This window comes from Sphaerodactylus townsendi, unplaced genomic scaffold (genome assembly GCF_021028975.2).
Source record: "Sphaerodactylus townsendi isolate TG3544 unplaced genomic scaffold, MPM_Stown_v2.3 scaffold_24, whole genome shotgun sequence".
Taxonomy (NCBI): domain Eukaryota; kingdom Metazoa; phylum Chordata; class Lepidosauria; order Squamata; family Sphaerodactylidae; genus Sphaerodactylus; species Sphaerodactylus townsendi.
The window spans coordinates 950455-958968 of record NW_025950407.1 but is presented as its reverse complement, the minus strand read 5'-3'; positions in this window follow the sequence as shown (position 1 = coordinate 958968).

The window sequence follows — 8514 nt, the reverse complement described above, 5'->3', positions numbered from 1 at the left end:
AGGTCCGGCATGCTTTGTTCTGTGGCGGAGGAATATACAATCCACTAACATCTTTATGCAAAACAGGGTGTAACAAAGGTGGTTTGCCATTGCCCGCCTCCACACAGCAACCCTGGACTTCCTTGATGGTCTCCCGTTCAAGTGCTAACCCTGCCTAGATTTTATCGGACTCTGAACTTTGAAAGATTTTTTAAAATCCTCATGAAAGTAACCCAGATTATTTAAAAAACACACCTCCTGGAGCAGATTATCGTGTTCTTGTTCATTAGCGTGTCTGCTCTCACTTATTTTATTTATTTATTAGATTTGTTAATCACCCCTCCCCCGTTTGGCTTGGGGTGATGTACGATCAACAGTGTAATACATAAGAGCTGTTTCAACTAGAACAGTGGTTCTCAACCTTCCTAATGCCGCGACCCTTTAATACAGTTCCTCACGTTGTGGTGACCCCCAACCATAAAATTGGTATATATAAAATATAAAAAGACCGTTTTCTGATGGTTTTAGGCGATCCCCGTGAAAGGGTCATTCGACCCCCAAAGGGGTCGCGACCCCCAGGTTGAGAACCACTGGACTAGAACCCATGATTTATAAACGAAACAGTACCCAATTAATAAGATAAAATAGCCATAGTCCATAAAATCAGACGTTAAAAACTGGACTATACTAAAAGCTGTAAAAACTGAAAAGAGAAAAAAAAACCCACCTAGTTATAGGCTAAGGAAACACATAGCCCCAGGGGAGACTGGCAATCAAAAATCGGCCTCAACAAAATGCCTGGCGGAACAGTTCCGTTTTGCAGGCCCTGCGGAACTCCGTGAAATCCCGCAGGGCCCTGATCTCCTCTGGGAGACGGTTCCACCAGGAAGGGGCCAAGGCCGAAAAGGCCCTGGCCTGCACTGAGGCCAAACGGACCTCCCATGAGCCAGGAGTAATAAAGAGTCCCTTGGCTCCAGATCTTAAAGTCCACCGGGGGTTATAATGGTCACGCGGAGGTTATCAGATTTGGCGTGACAAAGAGGTGCCAGGATCAAAGGTTGAAGTCAGATAAGGCAATGCCCTCCCTTTCTGAATAAATCAGAATACTTCCTGATCAATACAAATAGATAAAAAATACCATTGATGGCTTCTGGTAAACAAGGCTGTTCACCTGGCTGCAGGTTGTTCTCTAGGCCAGAAGGTGGCAGCAGTAGTCCAGATCAGAGGTGGGATCCAGCAGGTTCTCACAGGTTCCCGAGAGCGGGTTACTGATTATTTGTGTGTGCCGAGAGGGGGTTACTAATTGGTGATTTTGCCACCTGATTTTTGCCTTAGTTACGCCCCTCCTCTCAGCAGTAGCGCGCAGAACTTGAAGCAGTCTAGCAGGAGGGGCACCGGTGATCGCGCGGCAGCAGCCTGCGCCTTCGCGTGCATTCATTCCCTTAAAGGATCGAGCGCCCGAGTGGCTGCGTCCTTGCCACAGCCAACCGCCCAGGAATGCCCCACCCCGGAATGCCTTCCGGCCACGCCTCTGCTCGTGGCTCCCACCCATCCCCATTGGCTGCTACTTATACAGTTTGAATCCTAATGCACTCATGGGAACCTGTTACTAAAATTTTTGGATACCACCACTGGTCCAGATCATAGAAGAAGCCCTGGATCGGTACCCCCTGTCGAAACTTTGCCTCGGGTTCAACGGCGGAAAGAACTGCACACCCTTGTTGCATCTCTTCCTTGCGGCTGTGCAGAGGTACGTTCTCCCCCCTCCCTCTGTGTCTGTCCAATTACCTGGCAATTCCTGGTAACTTCCAAACTGCTCAAGACAGCTGTCGGAACGGAATAAAGGTCAACCATTCATTTGAAGTGAAGGATGAGATGGGATAGGCATCTCTTTGGCACACCAACCTGCTTCCTATCATTTTGTCTCACCGGGACACACCTCTGAAGATGCCAGATGTCGATGTGGGTGAAATGTTGCGAGCAAAAGCCAGTGTGGTGTAGTGGTTAAGAGTAGGCGAATTATAATCTGGAGAACTGGGTTTGATTCCCCATTCCCCTACCTGAGTGGCAGAGGCTTATCTGGTGAACCAGATGTGTTTCTGCACTCCTATGTTTCTGCTGGGTGTCCTTGGGCCAGTCACAGTTCTCTCAGGACTCTCTCAGCCCCACCTGCTTCACAAGGGGTCTGTTGTGGGGAGAGGAAGGGAAAGGAGCTTGTAAGTCACCTTGAGTCTCCTTACAGGAAAGAAAGGTGAGATATAAATCAAAACTCTTCTTCTTCTTCTACCAGGTCACGGCTGCACAGCCTGGAAAACCCACAACGGCCCCATGCCTCCTATTCATTAAAAATGTTCCAGGGAGCTCACAATGATGGCCAAACACTAGTATCTGCAGTTCTGTTGTTCCGGGGTGCGCTCGGGTGTGGGAAACAGACTCTCTTCCCTTTGGGGACAGGGAAACAAAACAAGTTTGGACAGATTCTCGTGGGGCGTGAATGACTGGGCCCTGTGAGCTCGTGGACAATACAGAAGCTTCCAGCAAAGTCGCATAGAGGCAGGGATAGCATCGCAGACCAGCCAGAGATCAGTCCCGAGCTGAAATCCCAGCAACAATGTACTTTCTGCAGAGGTTTGCAGGGCCACGTCCCTGGGCCACCGCAGGCCCAGTCCCACGTCTCTGGTCCGCGGCGGCCCCTCTGGGTCGCTACAGCCCGTGGCGGCCCGCGCGAGGCACAGCACTACCCTACTACAAGAGCAATGTGCCGTCCAGCCTTAGCTACTGGTTCCTGGAAACGCTCCGAGAGTGCGCCTACATTTTTCTCTGCTGTTGGTGCCTGAAAGAACTGTTTGACTAGAGGACCTCGCGGTGGCCCGCGGTCGTGTGCTGTGCCATGTCGTCCCTCCCAGCCCTGGTCCTGCCTGCCTCAGTGGGGAGGTCTTTGTGTGTTGTGTTTCTCTTCCTCTCCATCCCCCACTGCTGGAGATACCAAGTAAGTCACAAAGATCTCTTCGTTGTCTGGTGAAGAGCTTGTTGTTTGGGGGACAGAAGCAAGAGAGGGGAGAGGATCGCTCCTATTTCATGCCTCGATGATTCCATAATTTTTTTTTCTGTGTTCCATTTCTGGAATCCCGGTTTGACTAGGAAAATGTCTCAAATGGATTCCGGCAAAGGAGCATGTCCAGTTTTTCTTCAGGTTTCGGTGCCTTCCCTTTATCTACACCTTTTCTCTTCCGGCCAACGTGGTGTCGTGGTTAAGAGCGGTGGACTCTAATCTGGAGGAACCGGGTTTGATTCCCCACTCATCCACCTGAGCGGTGGACTCTTATGGATTTAGTTTCCCCCCTCCTACACGAGAAGCCTGCTGAGCAACCTCGGGCTAGTCACAGTTCTCTCAGAACTCTCTCTGCCCCACCTGCCTCTCAAGGTGTCTGTTGTGGGGAAAGGAAGGGAAAGGAGTTTGTAAGCCATCTTGAGACTCCTTACAGATGATGAAGGCGGGATATAAATCCAAACCCTTCTTCCTCCACCTACCGATGCTAATACGTGCAGATGTGTCGATCCAACACTCACACACAACCACGCCCCAGTTGGCCATGACTGTACCCATAATTGCATTAAGAGAAGAAGAAGAAGTAGAAGTAGAAGAAGAAGAAGAAGAAGAAGAAGAAGAAGAAGAAGAAGAAGAAGAAGAAGAAGAGTAGTAGGAGGAGGAGTAGGAGGAGTTTGGATATATATCCCCCCTTTCTCTCCTGTAGGAGACTCAAAGGGGCTCACAAACTTCTTTCCCTTCCCCACTCACAACAAACACCCTGTGAGGTGGGTGGGGCTGAGAGAGCTCCGAAAAGCTGTGACTAGCCCAAGGTCACCCAGCTGGCGTGTGTGGGAGTGCACAGGCTAATCTGGTTCACCAGATAAGCCTCCACAGCTCAGGCGGTAGAGTGGGGAATCAAACCCGGTTTCTCCAGATTAGAATGCACCTGCTCTTAATCTCTATGCCACTGCTGCTCCTTGTTTCCAGCACTGATTGTTTTGTGTGTAGTGTTATACTGTGTGTTTGTGTGTGGTGTTATACTGTGTGTTTGTGTGTGGTGTTATACTGTGTGTTTGTGTGTGGTGTTATACTGATGCACATGTGCTTTCCTGGGCACTAGGGATTTTATTTGATTTATTTTAAACATTTTTATGCCACCTTTCCATCAATCTGGCAGGCACACACAAAAACATTTGAACAGTTAACAACAAATTAAAAAAAAAATTCAAATGATAAAACAATTCAGTCAAAACACATTAACAATCAACACCGGAAACAAGGTGGAGTAAATGTCTCAGACGTGACACAAATGTGCAAATGCGTCAAGATTGTTTTGTATGTGAATCAGTGGTACACAGTAGGAGAAAATATCAGAATTAACTAGAGAGAACTTAAAGCTGTGAGAAACTGCATAACCACAAAGTTCGATTCTAAATTTGGAAATAAACATGGGACGTGGGGGTGGGGGACGGCTTCGGCAAATTGTGCACATATAGAGCTTGGAAGTCAAAAGGAAACAGAGAGAGATGAAAAGTGGCAAACTGCACCCACGAGGCTCTCTACTCAGTACCGAAAATCTGGTGAAGTTGCATTGAATTTTGGAAGCATCACTGTTCAGAATGCAATGAGAAAATGTGTGTTTTATCCACAATATAGAAGAAGAAGAAGAGTTTGGATTTATATCCCCCCTTTCTCTCCTGTAGGAGACTCAAAGGGGCTTACAATCTCCTTGCCCTTCCCCCCTCACAACAAACACCCTGTGAGGTGGGTGGGGCTGAGAGAGCTCCATAGAGCTGTGACTAGCCCAAGGTCACCCAGCTTGCGTGTGTGGGAGTGCACAGGCTAATCTGAATTCCTCAGATAAGCCTCCACAACTCAAGTGGCAGAGCTGGGAATCAAACCCAGTTCCTCCAGATCAGAGTGCACCTGCTCTTAGCCACTGCTCTTAGCCACTGTGGTAGAGGGCCCCGTGCTGTGGTAGAGGGCCCCGTGCTATGGAGGAAGCCCAAACTGGGGTGTAAAATGAATAATCGAGTGTCATATGTCAATAAATATTTGTGCAAGGTTTTCATTTCACTGTGGAATGACAAGGTTTCAAGTGGAGCCAGATACCAAAAAGTTTGTTCAGAGGCTTAGTGAGGGCAGCGGGCCAAGCGCTGTTGCCGCTTTGCCTTCGGCCCAACTCAGAACAGCCTGTTAAGGCACTCACTCTTGGGAAAGGGGAAAAAGTAGAGGTGTATGACCCTCGGAAGCGACTGCCATCAAGTGTTTTTGCAGCATGGCCTATGAGCAGGCGCAGTCTACCTGAACTGTGAAAAATCAGGACGATTTCTCTCAGTCTTGCCAGCTTAGCAACCTCGTTGATATTTCATTTCAGCCCTCCACGACATGAAATTCCAGCGTTCCCAAGGACTGTGACGACCATTTTGGAAAGCACCGCCAAAGGAATTGTGCTCGCCGTTGGGGAAAGAAGGGAGCTCGTGAGAATAGCCACAGGCAAGCTGGATTTTCATCGGTTGCCGGTCTAGACATTTCCAACAACAGCCCTCCGGAGACCTTTGGCCTTGAAATTGAAATTCTGGACTTCTCCTGCAGGTTTAAGAAAACCATCTGCATGTCCAAACATAGAATCTGTTGTGTGGTCCTACTGAAAACAGTTTCACTTTAGAATTGGAGGGGTGGGGGGTGGTGTTGGCAGAAGCAAGGGGTTACACCTTAGACAATCTTAGAATCATAGAGTTGGAAGAGGCCCCCAAGGGCCATCAAGTCCAATCCACCTGCCATGCAGGAACACACAATCAAAGCACTCCCGACAGATAGCCATCCAGCCTCTCTTTAAAAACCCCCCAAAGGAGATTCCACCCCACTCCAAGGTCCACTGTCGAACAGCCCTGACAGTCAGGAAGTTTTTTCCCCCTGATGTTTAGGTGGAATCTCTTGTCCTTCACCTTGAACCCATTACTTCTAGTCCTAGTCTCTGGAGCAGCAGAAAACAAGCTTGCTCCCTCCCCAACATGACATCCCTTCAAATATCTGAACATGCCTGTCATGTCATCCCCTAACCTTCGCTTCTCCAGACTAAACATCCCCAGCTCCCTAAGTCTCTCCTCATAGGGCATAGATTCCAGACCTTTGTCCATTTTGGTCGCTCTCCTCTGGACCCGTTCCAGCTTGTCAATATCCTTCTTGAATTGCGATGCCCAGAACTGCACACAATATTCCAGGTCAGGTCTAACCAGTGCAGAATAGAGAGGTATAATTACATCCCTCGATCTAGACACTATGCTCTTTATTGACACAGCTTAGAATCGCATTGGCTTTCTTGGCTGCCGCATCACATCGTCAAAGGCATAATAATAGCAACGACAAGTTTTCATATGGGGGGGAGAGAGAGAGAGAGAGAAGTTTCAATTCTCTACTTAATACAACTCTACACAAAGACCTATTCTTCTTTTATGCCCCATCATTCCTTTAGCAGAACGACTGCTTCTTGTGTGTAGAAAGCTAGCTCCCCAAGGAGGAGATTCAGTTAGAACTCTTGAGCCCAGTTTTCTTCATGTGAGTAACTTTTTTTTTTAAGGATGGAGGAACATTAGGTGATGGGATTGGGGAGGCCCAGGTTGGCTTCAACCCTCTGCAGCTGTGCTTTTAGCAGTAGCTGAGCTAAATAAACTTTATTGATTTTGATGCCGTGGTATCCCACCCTCAAAGGTGGCGTATGGGGCTCCATCCTCCTTTAATCTTGCCACAGTTCTGTGAGGTTTGTGAGGCTGAGACAGTGAGTGATAGCACAGTAGGTCCCCTCCCTCATTGGCCACCAGCAGGAGATAAGGTTGCCAGATCGAGGCTGGGAAACTGCTGGAGCTTTGAGAATGGAGCCCGGAGAGGGCAGAGACCTCAGCGGGGTACAATGCTGTAGAGCCTCCCCCCCCCAAAGCAGGCGTTTTCTCCAGGGGAACTGGTCTCTGAAGTCTGGAGGTGAGCTGCAATTCCGAGGTGGTGGTGGTGGTGGTCCCCAGGCTGGCACCCCTGAAGAATATGGCTGCTTTGGACTCTTTTATACCCTGCTGAGGTCTCTCCCCTCTAAATCCCAGCCCTCGCCGGGCTCCACTCCAAAACCCTCCGGTTTCTTCCCAACCCTCAGCTGGCAACCCTATTAGCCCTGCATTCCTTCTGCGCTTGACCCTGTCTGCTTTTTCTGAGGTTGTCACTTGGGCTTTCCTGTGCTACACTGAGTGCCTCTTCCCGCAGCACCAGCATGAATGTGCTTTGGTTCTGCTGTGTGGTTTTCAGATGTGCCTTTTTGGGATCTGTGGGCACATAACACTCTTCTGCAAGAAGAAGCCAAGGGAGCGCGACACTCCTGCGTGCTCCTTTAAGTCCCATCAGCATGAATGTGCTTTGGTTCTGCCAAGCGCCTCTCCCAGCATTCAAAAGGAACCTCTGGGCCAAGCTCCCATTGAGAGTCAGTGTGGTGTAGTGGTTAAGAGCAGGTGGATTCTAATCTGGAGTACCGGGTTTGATTCCCCGCTCCTCCACCTGAGTGGTTGATGCTTACCTGGTGAACCGGATGTGTTTCCGCACTCCTACATTCCTGCTGGGTGGCCTTGGGCTAGTCCCAGTTCTCTCTGAACTCTCTCAGCCCCACCTGCCTCATGGTCTTTGGCCTCCCTCAGCCCCGCCCACGTTGTTGTCGGGGCTATGTGGGGGGTGGAGCTATTCAGGGGCGGGGTTAACAACCATCTTGTCACGTAGGGGACTGATTTTACGCCCCCCCCCCCACATGACCAGTTTAGTTACACCCAGGGATACGCCAAAAATTTTAGTAACAGATTCCCATGGTGGTGGGATTCAAACTGTGGCGTAGCGCCAATGGGGCTGGGCGGGGCACGATGGGGGCGTGACCGGGCATTCCAGGGGCGGGGCATTCCTGGGCGGGGCTTTGGCAAGGACGCAGCCACTTCGCCGGTCCTTGGGCGGGAAACGAATGCACGCAGGCGCAGGCTGCCCCGCATGCCGGGGCACCTCCTGCTAGACTGCTTCAAGTTCTGCACGCTACTGCTGAGAGGAGGGGCGTAACTAAGGCAAAAATCACGTGGTAAAATCACCAATTAGTAACCCCCTCTCGGCCCACACAAATAATTAGTAACCTACTCTCAGGAATCTGTGAGAACCTGCTGGATCCCACCTCTGGGGTATGTTCTCCTTGCCCAGTTCACTTCCCCCAGTCCCAACTGAGCTCACCCGCACCCATTACGGAGACAGTTCCCTCTCAACGGCCCACGTTTAATGTCCTTCCAAACTTCTGGCCCTTCCTGTGAACGTTTTGAAATGCTAATTAAAAAAAAAAATCTTCGGATTGGGGTGTGTGTGTCTTTAATCGAGTCCTGTCTTTTTGCGAGGGAGCGTTTGGCCAAAGGTTCAGGGGTGAAGCAATGAACGTTCTTCGTCACAGAATGCTTATGGAACTCCCTGTCACAAGATAAGGCCACAACCGGCACTTG